The sequence below is a fragment of the Bos taurus genome, unplaced genomic scaffold (genome assembly GCF_002263795.3).
Source record: "Bos taurus isolate L1 Dominette 01449 registration number 42190680 breed Hereford unplaced genomic scaffold, ARS-UCD2.0 Leftover_ScbfJmS_2319, whole genome shotgun sequence".
Lineage (NCBI taxonomy): Eukaryota > Metazoa > Chordata > Mammalia > Artiodactyla > Bovidae > Bos > Bos taurus.
The window spans coordinates 21,229-40,782 of record NW_020191396.1 but is presented as its reverse complement, the minus strand read 5'-3'; the positions used below and the strand labels follow the sequence as shown (position 1 = coordinate 40,782).

The following is a 19,554-nucleotide window of genomic DNA, read 5'->3' as shown; positions in this document are numbered from 1 at the left end:
CCAGGGGTTGGTGATGGACAGGGAGGCCTGATGTGCTGCGATTCATGGGGTCACAAAGAGTCGGATGCGACTCAGCGACTGAAATCAACTAAGCCCACAGGTGTATTCCCCCTCCCTGAGCGCCCTGGAGGGCTGGAAACTCTTGATGTCTCTGTCATCCTGGTTTACTGATATGGCGGGAAATACTCCACTTTCATGACCTTCTGGCCCCAGTGAAATGTAATCTCAGGAACCTGAATGAATGTTCTCAAAAGAACAGAAACAACTGAGTAGTTCATTCACGCCTTAATTGAAAAGCTTAATCCTCTGTGAGACAGGAAAAGAAACTACAAACATTCAATATGGCCTGAGTGACTCTTGCATACCTATGTGTAGATAAGGAGGGAAAAATGCAGTTAAGAATCAACGGAAAATTATATTCCTGAGACTAAGAATAAACAAAAGGAATGTTTATAGTATATTAATACCTTAAATTTGTACATAATAACTATGTACACCTCTATAAGTCTTTGCATACTTACATAACTTCAGCCTTTATTTAGTTTCTCATTTAATTGATATACATTTACATTGACAAACCCAAATTTTATTGGGAAAATTAAATTTCTACTGTAAAAATTAAGAGTTTAGATTGATACATTTCCTAGGTCAAACAGAAAATATCTAACTGAAAACACAAACAGGAAGTGAGAGAGAAATTTCGGATAATGAGTACCGTCTTCCCTATTTAAAAGCCTTGCTTAGAACGATCATCATCAGAGAACCTACCTGAAGGTCACCAGACCCATCTCAGCCAGCCCAGCAGCAGCCACATCTTCCCATGGCCTTCGTGCTCTCTCTACTGATGGCCCTGGTGCTGGTCAGCTACGGCCCGGGACGATCTCTGGGTTTGTTACCTGTCTGAGGACCACATGCTAGGTGCCAGGGAGAACCTCAGGCTCCTGGCCCCGAATGAACAGACTCTCTCCTCATCCCTGTCTGCAGGACAGAAAGACTTTGGTCTTCTCAGGAGATGGTGGAGGGCAACCAGCTCCAGAAGGATCAGGCTATCTCTGTGCTCCACGAGATGCTCCAGCAGTGCCTCAACCTCTTCTACACAGAGCACTCGTCTGCTGCCTGGAACACCACCCTCCTGGAGCAGCTCTGCACTGGGCTCCAACAGCAGCTGGAGGACCTGGACGCCTGCCTGGGCCCAGTGATGGGAGAGAAAGGACTCTGACATGGGAAGGATGGGCCCCATTCTGACTGTGAAGAAGTACTTCCAGGGTATCCATGTCTACCTGAAAGAAAAAGAATACAGTGACTGCGCCTGGAAATCATCAGAGTGGAGATGATGAGAGCCCTCTCTTCATCAACCACCCTTGCAAAAAAGGTTAAGAAAGATGGGTGAGATCTGAACTCACTTTGAGATGACTCTCGCTGACTAAGATGCCACATCACCTTCGTACACTCACCTGTGTTCATTTCAGAAGACTCTGATTTCTGCTTCAGCCACCGAAATCATTGAATTACTTAACTGATACTTTGTCAGCAGTAATAAGCAAGTAGATATAAAAGTACTCAGCTGTAGGGGCATGAGTCCTTAAGTGATGCCTGCCCTGATGTTATCTGTTGTTGATTTATGTATTCCTTCTTGCATCTAACATACTTAAAATATTAGGAATTTGTAAAGTTACATTCATTGTACATCTATTAAAATTTCTAAAACATGTTTACCATTTTGTGTTATTAAATTTGTCCTTTGTTCTATTTATTAAATCAAAGAAAATGAGTTTCTTTACTCAAAAACTTTATTATTATTATTATTAAAACTTTATTAAAGAATGGGTGGTTACATTTGTTTATTCATTCATTCCATTCATATTATGCATATACATTGAGTACCTACGTGACAGACTGTGTAATTCTCACCAAGGAATACAAGTGAATAAAGCAAATGTAGTTCTACTGCATGGAAACTCTCAGTCTTTCAGAGAAGAGGACATAAAAACAGTATTATTTTATTTCAATTATACTAAGGACTGCAAAGAGAAGTAAAGGAAAAGAATGTCCTCACACAGGAGGTTTTAGGTCCAAATGATGCTGAAAAGACAAATAATATTATATATCTTTCTAAACTGCCTCAGGGCTTCCCTGGTAACTCAGCTAGTAAAGAATGCGCCTGCAGAACTGAAGACCCCTGTTCGATTCCTGGTTCAGGAAGATCCCTTTTAGAAGGGATGGGCTATCTAACCACTCAAGTATTCTTGGGCTTCCCTGGTGGTTCAGTTGGTAAAGAATCTGCGTGCAATGCCGGAGACCTGGGTTGGCAAGATCCCCTGGAGGAGGGTTAAGCAACCCACTCCAGTATTCTTGTCTGGAGGATCCCCATGGCCAGAGGAGCCTGGAGGGCTGTAGCCCATGGGTTCCCAAAGAGTGCAACACAATGAGGCACATGGCACAGAAAGGCAATGAGTTCTCTTAACTTAGTTTCAAGTTACCAAAATCCAGGGTAACGTTCTTAGATAGATGTTACCTAAACATAATTATACCTATAGTTTACCTAAAAGCACTTTTTTCTCCTTACTCTTAAAAATCACAGATGATTAGTTCCAGAGAGCCCAGGTAGATCATTTACATGGCAAAGGCACAAGAGAAACACCAATTCCTTCCAGAAAGCTGGCTTAACCAATTACAAAAGGCTCACTTTGAAACAGTAGCAGAGCTAGCAGAGGCCATTGTTCTCCAGATCTCTGGGCAGCCCCCATTCAACAAGGACAGCCCCTGAAAGGCTGCATGTCCTAGTGGACAGCCACCCAGGGATTTCCCTGCTGCTGCTGGGATTCCCTCTGCAATTCTTGGGCACCATATGGTAGTGGATGGCCACCTCAGGAGTACCCTACAGCTTGGGGATTACAGCCAGCAACTTTTGGGCCCCCTCGGTTAGTGGACAGCCACCTCAGGATCATCCAGCAACTTTTGGGCCCCACATGCTAGTGGATGCCCCCAATAACTTTCCATCCCCCCATCCTTTATCTTGGCACTCACAGGAGTTTCTCCCAATCCTGCCTGTCACCAATTGTTGGGTTGTACCCTGCAGGCTTACAAGACCTATGTTGGCCCAGCTTCGAGACCAAAGAAAGAATCTCCCGTCAAGAACAGAGACAGGGATACTTTAATGGATGGGAGGCGCTCACATGTCTGAAGCAAGGTCCTGGAGCAACAACCCCACCATGAGTGGTGCACTGGGGGTGGGAAGTACTAATACATGGTGACAGGCTTCATTCTGAGAGCAATGGAGGGGTGGGGAGTAGAGGGTGGGGAAGTGGGGAATGGGGAAAGAGGGAGAGGCACGTGGGTGAGGAGAGTGCTGGTCCTAGGGGTGAGATCAGGTGGGCTCATTAGTTATCATGGAAAGCATTAGAGGGACACGCTCCTCACTACCCCTTTGATAAAAAAGATCAAATTTGGGGCCTGGGACAGGTACAGAGAAAAGCCAGTCATGTGCATAGGGTGTACTGGTGGGGCAGGGGATGTACAGAGAGTAAGAGAACAGTCATCCTGAGTGGCCTGACCATACATATATACCTTAATTTAAAAAATACTTTATTGCTAAATTTCGCCAGTGATCAACTGGACCTTCAAATTGTTTTGTTGGTGAACATTTGAACTATCCTGAGAATTACTGCAGTGTGGCACAAAGACAGTGAGTGTGCAAGGGCTGTTGAAAGTGGCATTGATAGACTTGCTTGACACGGGGTTGTCAGAAACCTTCAATGTATAAAAAATGCAATTACTGGGAAATGGGATAAAACAAAGTATGCCAGTACTTCCTCACAGTGTGGCAATTCCCAGTATGCTCCCCAGATTCACTGGTCCTTCCCCTGCACCAGCCATTCATACAGCTCTTTCCTGTTTGTGGTTCTGGCCACCGATTTTCCCTTAAGAGTGCAAAGCATAGTGTCACAGTCGTGCCCACTCTTTGCCACCGCATGAACCATAGCCCACCAGGCTCCTCTGTCCATGGGATTCTCCAGGCAGAGTACTGGAGTGGATTGCCATTTCCTTCTCCAGGGGATCTTTCCCACCCAGGGATCAAACCTGGGTCTCCCACATTGGAGGCAGATTCTTTACTGTCTGAGCCACAAGGGAAGCCCTGACAGTGCAAACCTACCACTTACAAGTTTGAGGGAAAGTTCTAGGCTTTTAAGAAACTGATAAATAAGTGGTTATTGTTTTTCTTGAGATGAATATTTTTGGGAATGAATGTCCTTGTTACAAGAGCTCAAGGAGGACCTTTCCTGGAAAGAACTGACACCAATAACTTGAAAAAGCCTGCTTCCTAAGCTTTTGTATTTTAGAGAGGAAAATACTCCCAGCTTCAGGCAGGACATGTCTTGGCCTAAGGAAGCTGCATGGAGAGAAAGGTCAGGATGTGTTTCTCGCTTCCAGGCTGCTTATCTGGCCAAGGTTGCACGTTCATCATTTGCTTTACCTACTTTAACACCCTTGAGCCTTGACCATGGCATTCTGGCTAGGAAAATACAAGGGAAATCAGCGGAAATAGCTCCTGTTTGAAGGTGCATTAACTCTTTCCTAAAATGTACATTGTCAGTTCCTTGACTTCAGTTGAAAATTCTCAATGTCCCTTTGAATAATAACTGCACTTGCATCCTTCCCACCTTGAGTCAGTAGTATGAGAGAGAAGTCACTCAGTTGTGTCCGACTTATGTGATCTCATGGACTGTAGCCTCCGAGGCTCCTCTGTCCATGGGATTCTCCAAGCAGAATACTGGAGTGGGTTGCCATTTCCTTCTCCAGGGGATCTTCCCATCCCAGGTATCAAACCGGCATCTCCTACATTGTAGGCAGATACCTTTACCATCTGAGCCATCAGGGAAGTCTATAAGAGAGCACACAGAAACAAATGAGGGGATTTCAGAGAATACAATTATTGCCAACCATAACCTGTGGTGTACCTACTTGAGTCCAATTGAGAACTAGTAAGGTAATGGCATACTGTAAATGAGGAAGTTAACCTGGAAGAGAGAGAGAGTGTGTGTGTGTATGGGTTTACTGATCAAGCAGCAGGGAAGGGCTTCAATATAGACTAGATCTCTCAAATCTCTGCTTCAGGTTACAGACTTCATCTTTAGATTGCTTCTCTGCAATTAATGGATGAGAGGGCTGACAGCTTACCGTAAAGGATGTCGGATATCTGATCTCAAAAGAAGATTTAGCTTTGGGACCGGGGACCAGGCTTGATCACTCAAGAGCTTTTGTATAGCAGGGTTTTATTAAACCATAAAAAGGGACAGAGAAAGCTTCTGACATAGACATCAGAAGGGGGACGGACAGAGCCCCGCTCACTAGCCTTAGTGAGGGAGCTATATACTTTTTTAATTGGTTATTACAATAAATGAAAAGAAAGTCTCAAGGTTTACAGATCTTACTAGATCCACTCCCACAATATACATTTTAAGATAATGGGATGAGAACTAACAATAGAAAGATCTTATCACACCCACTCCTATAATGTACATCTCAAGGTAAGTCAGCAGGTTCTTGCTAAGGAGAAACACATCCTCGAGCAAGATACCTTGTTCTATTAACTAAGACAAAGCGATCATGAAAAAAAGTTTATTTTTTTCTCCTCCTTGAGAACTCCAGACCCTATATCCTCCTGGAGAGTGCCAGACCCCTCTCTCGTCCTTGGGGACCCCAGACTTCTTATCAATCTGCCTAGGAACTGACACTCTCAGACAGCTCTAATTTCTAGGTTAAATACATGTCAGTTGCTCAGTTGAGTACAACCCAGTTGCAACTCCATGGACTGTATCCTTTTCATACTGTTCATGTGATTCTCAAGGCAAGAATACTGAAGTGGTTTGCCATTCCCTTCTCCAGTGGACCACATTTGTCACTTACAACCAACCTAGACAGCATATTAAAAAGCAGAGGCATCACTATGTCAACAAAGGTCCATCTAGTCAAGGCTATGGTTTCTCCAGTAGTCACGTATGGATGTGAGAGTTGGACCATAAAGAAAGCTGAGCACCGAAGAATCGATGCTTTTCAACTGTGGTGTTGGAGAAGACTCTTGAGAGTCTCACTGAATGCAAAGAGATCCAACCAGTCCATCCTAAAGGAAATCTGTCCTGAATATTCATTGGAAGGACTGATGCTGAAGCTCAAACTCCAATACTTTGGCTACCTGATGTGAAGAACTGATGCTTTGAAAACATCCTGATGCTGGGGAATATCAAAGGTGGGACAAGAAGGGGGTGACAGAAGATGAGATGGCTGGATGACTTTACCGACTCAATGGACATGAGTTTGAGTAAGTTCTGGGAGTTGGGGATGGACAGGGAGGCCTGGCGTGCTACAGTCCATGGGGTTACAAGACTAAGACACGTCTGAGCAACTGAACTGAAATGGACTGTACCCCACAGGCTCTCGGTCCATGGAATTCTCCAGGCAAGAAAACTGGAGTGGATTGTCATTTCCTTCTCCTGTATATTAAGTAAGTTTTGAGTTATTTTCTCTCTTCCTTCAACACTTTGGGGACACTTTGGGGGGCAAGACTACGTGGATATTTTTGGACTCATCTGGCTGTCTTTGTGGGGCTTCCCAGGTGGCACTGGTGCTAAAGAACCCACCTGCCACTGTAGGAGACATAAGAGACCTGGGTTTGATCCCTGGGTCGGGAAGATCCCCTGGAGAAGGAAATGGAAACCCACTCCAGTATTCTTGCCTGGAGAATCCCATAGACAAGGGAGGATGTTCTCTGGGTCCTAAAGAGTCAGACATGACTGAAGCGACTTTGCTCGCACACCAGCTTGTCTTTGTGACTGTTTAACATCCTTTAAATACTACAATTCTTCCACTGTTTGGCTGAGCTTTTTTTAGATTTAACTTGCACTTTGCCATTTGTCAGCAGAAATGTCACTTATCTTTCTTCACTTTCATGACATTCAGATATATATATATATATATATATATATGTTTTATTTTGCCCACAAACACTACTGTTTTGCTTTCTAGGCAAGATCAAATGAGAGACAAAATATCCAGTCTTGAAAATCACAGAAAATGCGGTGAAGCCCCTCTGCCATTCTTTTATTTCCCTTTGTATTAACCCTAGGATGAAATGGAACATAAGCCAGGAGGAGAGAGACAAACATCGACCAGCAAATCACTATAGAATTATAAGTTCTTAAATCTTTTGTTGTTATTTAAATTTAAAACCAAACATCATGAGTAAGTAATGAAGCAAGGCTATTTCTCCCTGACACAGCCTGGCCTCATGGGTCCACATTCTCAGCACAAAACAGAGATGGATACACAAGTCAGCCCATTCGGATGTACCCCATGAACAACTAAAGGTCACTGGTTTCTGTGATACAAGCTTCTAAGAATATATAACACCACCTCTGAATTCCCTATAGCCAACTCAGAAATTCTGAGGAAAACAAATGTTCAACAGTTTAAACAGAAGGTTTGAATAATAGAAGCTGTAGTGGCAAAATAGAAATTGCCTACTAAAGATGTAACTATTACAACTGGATAATGCCTCCACCTAAGTAGTATTCTTACCTGGAAAATCCCATAGACATGAGTCTGGAGGACTACAGTCCATAGGGACGCAAAGAATCAGACACAACTGAGCGACTAACACGCACACACATAGACAAAAACACACTTTAGCTCTCAGCATCTTGGTTGCTGACCCTTGATACCAGGGGACACAGGTCAGAAGAGGAGGTCACCACTGAGAACTCGGGTCCTTCACAGAAACACTCCAGGGAGAGGGTGGGGATCCTGGAAGATGAATGATTTTGCAGAGAAAGAGACAGGCCCCTCCATAGTAGATCCTGAACTTCTCAGGATGAGGTAAGCCTACCCTCACGAGTGAGTGTCAGAGAGTTTGGGTGAAGGACACTGTCATTCAGACGAATCATGCTATTAGAGGTGAAAACTACCTTGTGAGTGAGGCAGTGTTGGAAATATAATTTATTATCTTGGTTTAGAATCTTCACATTTAAGTGCACAGGAAAGAAACAGGATTCCTGGTCGGGGTATTAGCACAGCCTGTCGAGGACTATGCTGCTGCTGCTGCTAAGTCACTTCAGTCGTGTCCAACACTGTGCAACCTCATAGACGGCAGCCCACCAGGCTCTGACATCCCTAGGATTCTCCAGGCAAGAACACTGGAGTGGGTTGCCATTTCCTTCTCCAGTACATAAAAGTGAAAAGTGAAAGTGAAGTTGCTCAGTCGTGTCCGACTCCTAGGGACCCCATGGACTGCAACCTACCAGGCTCCTCTGTCCACAGGATTTGCCAGGCAAGAGTACTGGAGTGGGTTGCCATTGGACTATAGATCTAGTATAAAAAAAATGGTGGAAAGAAACAGTGATGTCTAGTATGTTATTGCTGACTATCAACTTGAAGAAAAGTGCCACAACCTAAATGTTGAGAGTTATGTTTTATTTGGTGGGAATTCAGGAGACAGTATTTCAAGTCACCCTGAGAGAAGTGCTCCAAGGAGCTGGGGGGTGGGGGGAGAGGGGGAGTCAGGTTGTATAGAAGTTTGCAGTACAGGCAGGTAGTCGGAACCTCAAAAGTATTTTTGTGAAGTAGAGAAAACCAGATATCTCAAGTAAAGGAATTTAGCACTTTGCTATGTATGGGAAGATGCAAGAGTGTGTGCTCACTGAAATCATTCTTTTCATGCATCTCACCTATCCTGGGGCCATGAGCCTTGCATTTTTCACATCCTGAGTTCCCTTGGGCTCACCTTAGGGAGTGGCTCCAATCTGATAGCTGTCAGACCAGGGGTATATTCCTCCTTCCTGAGCACCCTGGAGGGCTGGAAACTGATGACTTTGTCATCCTGGTTTACTGATATGGCAGGAAACACTCCATTTCTCATGACCTGTGGTCCCAGTGAAATGTAACCTCAGGAACCTGAATGAATGTCCTCAAAAGAGCAGAAACAACTGATTAGCTCATGCACTCATAATTACAAGCCTCTGCTCTGATTAAAACAGTAAACAAAATACAGAAATCTAGAGGGGCTGAGGGACTCTGACCTCCTATGTATAAGGTAAGGAGAGAAAAATGCAGTACAGAGTCCAGGAAAAATTTTCTTCTTGACACAAAGAAAAGGAATCTTTATATGTATTAAAATGTGTACATAAGTATGTACATGTGTATAAGTCTTTACATCCCTTCATAACCTCAGCCTTTAACTAGTTTCTTATTTATTTGATATCCGTTTGGAGTGACAAATCCAAAGTTTAGTGGGAAAACAAAACACTTATTGTTAAAATTATAAGAATAGACTGATTACATTTTCTGGGTCAAATAGAAAGTGTCTAAATGAAAACACAAAATGGATGTGAGAGAGAAAATTCATGACACTGAGTCCTGTCTTCCCTACTTAAAGCCTTGCTTTAGATTTATTATTCCCTTTGATAATAACTGCACTGGCATCCCTTCCACATTGTCTCATTGTAAAATAGAACACAGCCACAAACAAAGGGATTTCAGAGAAGACAACTGTTGGCAACGAATAGCCTGGGGTGTTCCTATTTGGGTAGAATTGAGAACTATTAAGGTAATCCAATTTTAATTCAGGAATTAACAAGGATGTGTCCATGAGTGTATGCGTGCATGTGTGCATGGGTATGCCTGCATGTGTGCACGTGTGTTTGCTCAACGAGTCGGGAGGGTTTCAATTTAGCCTAGATCTATCAAATCTCTGCCTCATTTACAGGCTTGTCTTTAGTTTGCTTCTCTCCAAATGACAAATGAGAGGGTGCTCTAATTCGTTTCTTGAATAAGTTTTATTCCATTTCTTTCTTCCTTCAACACTTTGGGGCCCTTTTGGGGGCAAGAATACATATACAATTTTTGGTCTCACCTGGCCATCTTTGTGGAGGCTTCCCAGGTGACATCAGTGGTAAAGAACTTGCCTGCCAATCCAGGAGACATAAGAGTCCACGGTTTAACCCTTGGGTCGGGAAGATAATTGGAGGAGGAAATAGCAACCCACTCAGGTATTCTTGCCTGGAGAATCCCATGGACAGGGGAGCCTGTCCACAGGGTCACAAAGTCAGACATGACTGAAGCAACTTAGCACATGCACATGGCTGTCTTTGAGACTGTTTGACAACTTTCAAATAGTATGTTTCCTTCCATTTTTTCGTTGACCTTTCTTCAACTTACACTTGCCATACTGTCAGCAAAAAAGACATTTGTCTATATTCTCTTTCATGACATTCAAAATTATTTTTGTTTTATTTTTGTCCACAAACAACTATCAAGTTTTGCCTTCCAGGAAAGTTGACATGAAAAACAAAACAATCTCTAGTGTTGAAAATCACAGAAAATATGGTGAGGCCCCTCTGCCATTCTTTTCCTTCCTTTTGTATTAACCCTAGGATGAAATGTTTAGGAATGCAGTAGGAGAGACAAACTAGCCAGGAAATCAATATGCAAAAAATAAGGTCTTAAATGTTTTCTTGCTGTTCTTTAAATATAAAACAAAACATCATGAGTAAGTAAAGAAACAAGGCTATTTCTCCCTGACACAGCCTGGGCCTCACTGCTCTGCATTCTGACCACAAGACAGAGATGCATCGAAAAGTCAGCCCAACAGAAGGAGGTAGACTGAATGAACAACTGAAGGGCACTGAGTTCTGTGACAGAAGCTTTCAACACTACATAACACCATCAATTAATTCCATATAGCCAACTCAGAAATTCTGAGCAAAACAAATCTTGAACTCTTTAAGTAAAAGAATTGAACGATAAAAGCTATAGTGGCAAAATAAAAATTGTCTACCAAAGGTGTAACAATTGCCATTGGATAATGCCTCCACCTACTTAGATCTCCACACTTTAGGTCTCAGCATCTGAGGGCTGCTAACACTTGATACCTGGGGACACGGAGCAGAAGAAAAGGAGGTCATCACTGAGAACTCCCCTCCTTCACACAAACATGCACTGGGAGAGGGTGGGGATCCTGGAAGATGAATGATTTTGCAAACAAAGAGACAAGTCCTTCCACAGTAGAATTCTGAAGTTCTCAGGATGTGGTTAGCCAGCCCTCACGGGTGAGGCCCAGAGAGGTTGGGTTGAGGACACTGTCATTCCAGAGGAAAAGTGCTACTGGAGGTGATAACCACCTTGTGAGTGAGGTGGTGCTGGAAAGACAATTAATTACCTTGGAATTAGAATCTTCAGACCTACATGCACCAGAAAAGAAGCAGGGTTCCTGGTGGGGATATTGGCACAGCCAGTGCAAGACTATAAAAGTGAAAGGGAAGTCTCTCAGTCATGTCTGACTCTTTGCAATCCCAAGCACTGTAGCCTACTAGGTTCCTCCAGACATGGGCTTTTCTAGGCAAGAATACTAGAGTAGGTTGCCATTTCTTTCTCCAATAGATCTACCATAAAAAGCAGGTTGAAAGAAACCATCATGTCTTGTTTATTGTTCCTGACTGTTGATCTGGAGCCTATTATACACAGTGAAGTAAGTCAGAAAGAAAAACACCAATACAATATATTAATGCATATATATGGAATTTAGAAACACGGTAACGATGACCCTATATGTGAGACAGCAAAAGAGACACAGATGAAAAGAACAGAATTTTGGACTCCGTGTGAGAAGGTGAGGGTGGGATAATTTGAGAGAATAGCGTTGAAATATGTAATTTACCATATGTGAAGTAGATCACCAGTCCAGGTGCAATGAATGGGACACAGCGCTCAGGGCTGGTGCGCTGGGACCACACTGAGGGATGGGACAGGGAGGGAGGTGGGAGGGGAGTTCAGGATGGGGACACATGTACATCCATGGGTGATTCATGTCAATGTATGACAAAAACCACTACAATATTGTAAAGTAATTAGCTTCCAATTAAATAAGTTAATTTAAAAAATAAAGAAATAGTGACAACCTAAAAGTTGACAGTTATGCTTTATTTAGTGGGAATTCAGAAGACAGTATCTCAAGTCACCCTGAGGGAATTGCTCCAAGGAGCTGAGGGGAAGAGACAGGTTATAGAGGGGTTTGCAAGAAAGGGGAGGTAGTCTGAACATCAAAGTAGTTTTGTGAATTAAAGAAAACCAGCTATCTCAAGTTAAGGAATTTAGCACTTTTCCTTTGTATGGGAGGAGGCAAGTGTCTGGGCTCACTGACAACATTCCTTTCCTGAATCTCAGCTCTTCTGGGGCATCTTTCCTTGCATTTTCTTGCATCTTGCATTTTTTCACTTCCTGAGTTGCCTTGGGCTCACCTTAGGGAGTAGCTGCAATTTGGTAGCTGTCAGCCCACAGGTGTATTCCCCCTTCCTGAGCGCCCTGGAGGGCTGGAAACTCTTGAGGACTGTGTCATCCTAGTTTACTGATATGGCAGGAGATACTCCACTCCTCAAGATCTTGTGGCCCCAGTGAAATGTAATCTCAGGAACCTGAATGAATGTTCTCAAAAGAACAGAACAACTGAGTAGTTCATTCACTCTTAATTACAAGCCTCTGCTCTGTGAAACAGAAAACAAACTACAGAAACCAATATGGCCTGAGTGACTCTGAATTCCTATGAGTAAGATAAGGGGGGAAAAATGCTCTTAAGAATCAAGGAAAAATTTTGTTTTGACATAGCACGAACAAAAGGAATGTTTATATATATTATACTTAAATGTATACATAAGTATGTATACCTCTATAAGTCTTTACATACTTACATAATTTCAGCCTTTCTTTAATTTCTCATTTAACTGATATACATTTGCTTTGACAAATCCAAACTTTATTGGGAAAATTAACCTTCTACCATAAAAATTAAGAGTTTAGATTTTCTAGGTCAAATAGAAAATATTCTAAATGAAAACACACAGGGCAAGTGAGACAGAAATTTAAGACAATGAGTACTGTCTTCCCTACTTAAAAGCCTTGCTTAGAAAGATTATCATCAGACACCCTACCTCCAAGGTTGCACCAGACGCCATCTCAGCCAGCTGAGCAGCAGCCTCATCTTCCCCATGGATTTCGTGCTCTCTCTACTGATGGCCCTGGTGCTGGTCAGCTACAGCCCGGGAGGATCTCTGGGCTGTGATCTGTCTCAGAACCACGTGCTTGTTGGCAGGCAGAACCTCAGCCTCCTGGCCCGAATGAGCAGACTCTCCCCTCACTCCTGTCTGTAGGACAGAAAAGGCTTCGGTTTTCCCCAGCAGATGGTGGAGGGTGACCAGCTCCAGGAGGCCCAGGCCATTTCTGTGCTCCACGAGATGCTCCAGCAGAGCTTCAACCTCTTCCACACAGAGTGCTCATCTGCTGCCTGGAACGCCACCCTCCTCGAGCAGCTCTGCTTGGACTCCAACAGCAACTGGATGACCTTAACGCCTGCCTGGGTCAGGTGGTGGCACAGGAAGACTACTCTGCCCTGGGAAGGATAAGCCTCACTCTGCCCTTGAAGAGGTACCTCCACGGAATCCATGTCTACCTGAAAGAGAAAGATACAGTGACTGCACCTGGGAAATCGTCAAGAGTGGAGATGATGGAGCCCTCACTTCATCAAGCAGCTTGTAAAAGAGGTTAAGAAAGATGGATGGAGATCTCAACTCCGCTTGAGATGACTCTCACCGACAAAGATGCAACATCACCCTCGTACACTCACCTGTGTTCATTTCAGTCGACTGATTTCTGCTTTAGCCACCAAATTCATTGTATTACTTTAGCCAATACTTTGTCAGTAGTAATAAAAAGTAGATATAAAAGTATTTAGCTGTAGGGGCATGAGTCCTAAAGTCATGCCGGCCCTGATGTTATCGTTGCTGATTGACTTATTCCTTCCTGCACCTAATATACTTAAAATATTTCTAAAATTACAATTCCTCTATACATCATATTAAAATTTCTAAAACATGTTTACCATTTCATGTTATTAATTTGGTACTTTGTTCTATTTATTAAATTCTTATGAAAGAAAATGAGTTTCTTTACTCAAAAATTAAATCCAAACCTCCATTTAACATTTTATCAAACAATGCATGGTTACATTTTTTTATTCAGTCATTCCATTCATATTATACATATATATTGAGTCCCTAAGTGACAGACTGTGTAATTCTCACCAAGGAATACAAGTGAATAAAGCAAATGTAGTTCCTACTGCATGGAAACTCTCAGTCTTACAGAGAAGAGGACATAAAAACAGTATTATTTTATTTCAATTATACTAAAGACTGCAAAGAGAAGTAAAGGAAAGAATGTTCTCACATGGGAAGCATTAGGTACATATGATACTGGAATGACAAATAATATTATATATCTTTCTAAGCTGCCTGCAGGGCTTCCCTGATAGCTCAGCTGGTAAAGAGTCCACCTGCAGAGCAGGAGACCCTGGTTCCATTCCTGGGTCAGAAGATTGCCTGAGGAAGGGATAGGCTACCTACCCACTCCTGTATTCTTGGGCGTCCCTGGTGGTTCAGTCGCTAAAGAATCTGCCTGCAATGTAGGAGACCTAGGTTGGGATGATCCCCTGGAAGAGGGCTGGGCTACCCACTCCAGTATTCTAGTCTGGAGAATCCCCATGCACAGAGGAGCCTGGAGGGCTATAGCCCATGGGGTCCCAAAGAGGCCACCACAACGAACCACACAGTACAGAAGTCAATGAATTCTCTTTACTTAGTTTCAAGTTACCAAAACCTGGGGAGACTATTTTAGATAGATGTTACCTAAAACATAATTATTTCTAAAGTTTACCTAAAAGCTCTTTTTTCCCCTTACTTTAAGAGATCAGAGAACATTAAAGTTCCAGAGAGCCAGGTAGAACACTTACATGGCAAAGGCACAAGAGAAATACCAATTCCTTCCAGAAAGCTGGCTTAACCAATTATAAAAGGCTCACTTTGATACAGTAGCAGAGCTAGCAGAGGCCATTGTTCTCCAGACCTCTGGGCAGCCCCCATTCAATGAGGACAGCCACCCAAAGGCCCCACATCCTAGTGGACAGCCACCCAGGGATTTCCCTGTTGCTTCTGGGATTCCCCCTGCAATTCTTGGGCACCGTATGGTAGTGGATGGCCACCTCAGGAGTACCTTACAGCTTGGGGATTGCAGCCAGCAACTTTTGGGCCCCCTCGGTTAGTGTACAGCCATCTCAGGATCACCCAGCAACTTTTGGGCCCCACGTGCTACTGGATGCCCCTAATAACTTTCCTTTCCCCATCCTGTCTCTGGGCACTCACAGGAGTTTCTGCCGTCTCCTGGCTGCCACCGATTGTTGGGTTGTACCCTGCAGGCTTACAAGACCTGTGTTTGCCCAGCTTTGAGACCAAAGAAAGAATCTGCCATCAAGAACAGAGGCAGGGATGGTTTAATGGATGGGAGGCACTTACATGTGCTGCCCCAGGACATGAAGCAAGGTGCTGGAGCAACACCCCACCATGTGTGGCGCACTGGGGGTGGGAAGTATTAATACATGGTGACAGGCTTCATTCTGAGAGCAATGGAGGGGTGGGGAGTAGAGGGTGGGGAAGTGGGGAATGGGGAAGGAGGGAGAGGCACATGTGGGAGGAGAGTGCTGGTCCTAGGAGTGAGATCAGTTGGGCCCATTAGTTATCATGGAAACCAGTAGAGGGACATGTCCCTCACCACCCCTTTGACAAAAGAGATCAAATTTGGGGACTGGGACAAGTGCAGAGAAAAGCCAGTCATGTGCATAGGGTGTACTGTGGGGCAGGGGATGTACAGATAGTAAGAAAACAGTCATCCTGAGTGGCCTGACCATACATAATTTATTGCGAAAAATCACCAGTGATCATCTGGGCCTTCAGAGTTTTTTGCTGGTAAAGGTTTGAACTATCCTGAGAATTACTGCAGTGTGGCACAAAGACAGTGAGTGTGCAAGGGCTTTTGAAAATGGCATTGATAGACTTGCCTGACACGGGGTTGTCACAAACTTTCAGTGTGTTAAAAATGCAATTATCTGGGAAATGGGATAAAACAAATGATGCCGCTACTTCCTCACAATGTGGCAATTCCCAGTATGCTCTCCAGATTCACTGGTCCTTCCCCTGCACCAGCCATTCATACAGCTCTTTCCTGTTTCTTTCTGCTTCTGGCTACCGATTTCCCCTTAAGAGTGCAAAGCATAGTGTCACAGTCGTGCCCACTCTTTGCCACCGCATGAACCATAGCCCACCAGGCTCCTCTGTCCATGGGATTCTCCAGGCAGAGTACTGGAGTGGATTGCCATTTCCTTCTCCAGGGGATCTTTCCCACCCAGGGATCAAACCTGGGTCTCCCACATTGGAGGCAGATTCTTTACTGTCTGAGCCACAAGGGAAGCCCTGACAGTGCAAAGCCACCACTTAAAAGTTTGAGTCAAAGTTCTAGGCTTTTCAGAAACTCTTATGTAAGAGGTTATTGTTTTTCTTGAGATGAATACTTTTGGGAATGAGAGAATGTCCTTGTTACAATACTGTAACAACAGCCTTGGCCAAAATGGACTAGAAAGCAGGATCCCTTTTCCTCTTGAGGCTACTAAAAATAATTACGGGGGAAGCGTGCCACCTACCGGCCCAGATGGATTAGGACACTGATCAAGTCTGTAGAACAGGCTTCTTGCTCTTCTAGGCAGAAGTCTGCCTTCTTATTAGCATTTTCTTCAGAACTAGGGGAAGATTATTTTTTCTGGAAATAACTGAACCAATAACTTGAAAAAGCCTGCTTCCTTAGCTTTCGTATTTTAGAGAGGAAAATACTCCCAGCTTCAGGCAGGACATGTCTTGGCCTAAGGAAGCTGCGTGCAGAGAAAGGTCAGGACGTGTTTCTTGCTTCCAGGCTGCTCATATGGCCAAGGTTGCACATTCATCATTTGCTTTACCTACTTTAACACCCTTGGAGCCTTCACCATGGCATTCTAGGTAGGGAAATGCAAGGGGAATCAGAGGAAATAGCTCCTGTTTGAAGGCGCATTAACTCATTCCTAAACAGTACATTGTTCTTTGCTTGACTTCTGGAGAAAACTCTCAATGTCCCTTTGAATAATAATTGCACTTGCATCCACTTTCCACCTTGACTCAGTAGTAAGAGAGAACACAGACACCAATGAGGCTATTTCAGAAAATACAGTCATTGGTAACCAATGACCTGGGGTGTAGCTACTTGGGTAGAATTGAGAACTAGTAAGGTAATGAACTACAGTAATTGAGGAAGTAAACCAGGAAGAGAGAGCAAGAGTGTGTGTGTGTGTGTACTGATCAAGTAGCAGGGAATGGCTTCAATATAGACTAGATCTCTCAAATCTCTGCTTCAGGTTACAGACTGCATCTTTAGATTGCTTCTCTCCAATTAAGGGATGGGAGAGCTGATAGCTTATGGTGAAGAATGTAGGATTCCTGATCTCTGAAGATTTAGCTCCGGAAGCAGCGACCATGCTGATCACTCAAGAGCTTTTGTATAGCAGAGTTTCATTAAAGTATAAAAAGAGAGAAAGCTTCTGACATAGACATCAGAAGGGGGATGGAGAGTGCCCCACTCCCTAGCCTTAGCGAGGGAGCTATATACTTTTTTAATTGCTTATTACAATAAATCAAAAGAATGTCTCAAAGTTTAAAGATCTTACTAGACAAACTCCCACCAAATACATTTTAAGATAATGAGATTAGAACTAACAATAGAAAGATCTTACCAGACCCACTCCAATAACATACATCTTAAGATAAATCACAAGGTTCTAGTTACAGAGAAACATATCCTAGAGCAAGATACACTGTTCTATTGACTAAGACACAGCAATGTAGAAAAAAAGTTTGTTCTTTTCTTCTCCTTGAGAACTCCAGAACCCTATCTCCACCTGGAGAGCCCCAAACCGCTCTCTCGTCCTTGGGGACCCCAGACTTCCTATCAATCTGCCTGGGAATTGACACGTTCAGAGACCTTTAATTTCTAGGTGAAACACATGTCAGTTGCTCATTTGAGTATGACTCTCTTGCAACTCCGTGGACTATACAAAGGGAAAGTTTTTTCTCAAGGCAAGAATATTGAGGTGGTTTGCCAGTCCTTCTCCAGTGGACCACATTTCGTCACTTATGACCAACCTAGACAGCATTTCAAACAGCAGGGACATTACTTTGGCAACAAAAGTCTGTCTAGTCAAGGCTATGGTTTTTCCAGAGGTCAAGTATGGATGTGATAGTTAGACCATAAAGAAAGCTGAGTGCCAAAGAATTGATGCTTTTGAACTGGGCTATTGGAAAAACTCTTGAGAGTCCCTTGGACTGCAAGGAGATTCAGCCAGTTTAACCTAAAGAAATCAATCCTGAATATTCATTGGAAGGACTGATGCTGAAGCTGAAACTCCAATACTTTGGCCACCTGATGCGAAGAACTGACTCCTTGGAAAAGATCCTGATGCTGGGAAAGATTGAAGGCAGGAGGAGAAGGGGATGACAGAGGATGAGATAGTTGGATGGCATCACCGATTCCATGGACATGAGTTTGAGTCAATTCTTGGAGTTGGTGATGGACAGGGAGGCCTGGCCTGCTGCAGTCCATGGGGTCGCAGTGAGTCAGACACGACTGAGTGACTGAACCGAAAAGGACTGTACCCGCTAAGCTCTTCCTTTCATGGAATTCTTCAGACAAGAAAACTGGAGCGGATTGTCATTTCCTTCTCCTGTATGTTAAGTAACTTTTGTTCTTTTTTTTTTTTTTTCTTTCTTCAACACTCTGGGGACAATTTTCGGGCAAGACTACGTGGATAATTTTTGGACTCATCTGGCTGTCTTTGTGGGGGCTCCCCAGGTGGCACTGGTGCTAAAGAACTCACCTGCCACTGCAAGAGACATAAGAGACCTGGGTTTGATCCCTGGGTCATGAAGATCCTCTGGAGGAGGAAATGGCAACCCACTCCAGTACTCTTGCATGAAGAATCCCATGGACGGGGGAGGCTGTCCACTGGGTCTCAAAGAGTCAGACATGACTGAAGTAACTCAGCACGCACAGATGCCTGTCTTGTGACTGCTTAACATCCTTCAAATCCTATGATTCTTCCACTGTTTGGCTGAGCTTTTTTAGATTTAACTTACATGTTGCTATTTTGTCAGCTGAAAAGTCACTTATCTTTTTTCACTTCCATGACAGATATACATATGCTTTATGTTCAGATATACAAATGTTTTATTTTCTCCACAAACAACTATCGTTTTGCTTTCTAAGTAAGTTGAAAGGAGAAACAAAATATCTCAAGTCTTGAAGATCACAGAAAATGAGGTGAAGCCCCTCTGCCATTCTTTTATTTCCCTTTGTATTAACCCGAGGATGAAATGGAATGCAACCCAGGAGGAGAGAAGCAAACACCGACCAGCAAATCACTATGTAAAATATAAGTCCTAAATCTTTTGTTGTTATTTAAATTTAATATGAAACATCATGAGTTTGTAAAGAAACAAAGCTATTTCTCCCTGACACAGCCTGGGCCTCATGGCTCTGCATTCTGAGCATGAGACAGAGATGGATAGACAAGTCAGCCCAACAGATGGATGTACCGCATGAACA

General features: G+C 43.5%; 1 long non-coding RNA gene across 2 annotated transcripts; it reads right to left on the bottom strand.

Annotated features, from left to right (window-relative positions):
- Positions 1–1,211: 1,211 nt before the first annotated feature.
- Positions 1,212–18,247, bottom strand: LOC112445661 (uncharacterized). Of its 2 annotated transcripts, none has more exons than XR_003033742.2 (3): positions 12,975–18,247; positions 8,777–8,959; positions 1,212–1,280 (listed from the first exon to the last, which is right to left on the bottom strand). It is a non-coding gene; the product is annotated as an uncharacterized lncRNA (long non-coding RNA). The 2 variants fall into 2 exon arrangements; XR_009493726.1 differs by lacking the exon at positions 1,212–1,280 and adding an exon at positions 9,905–9,994 and having other exon boundaries at positions 1,951–8,959.
- Between the last annotated feature and the right edge of the window lie 1,307 nt (positions 18,248–19,554).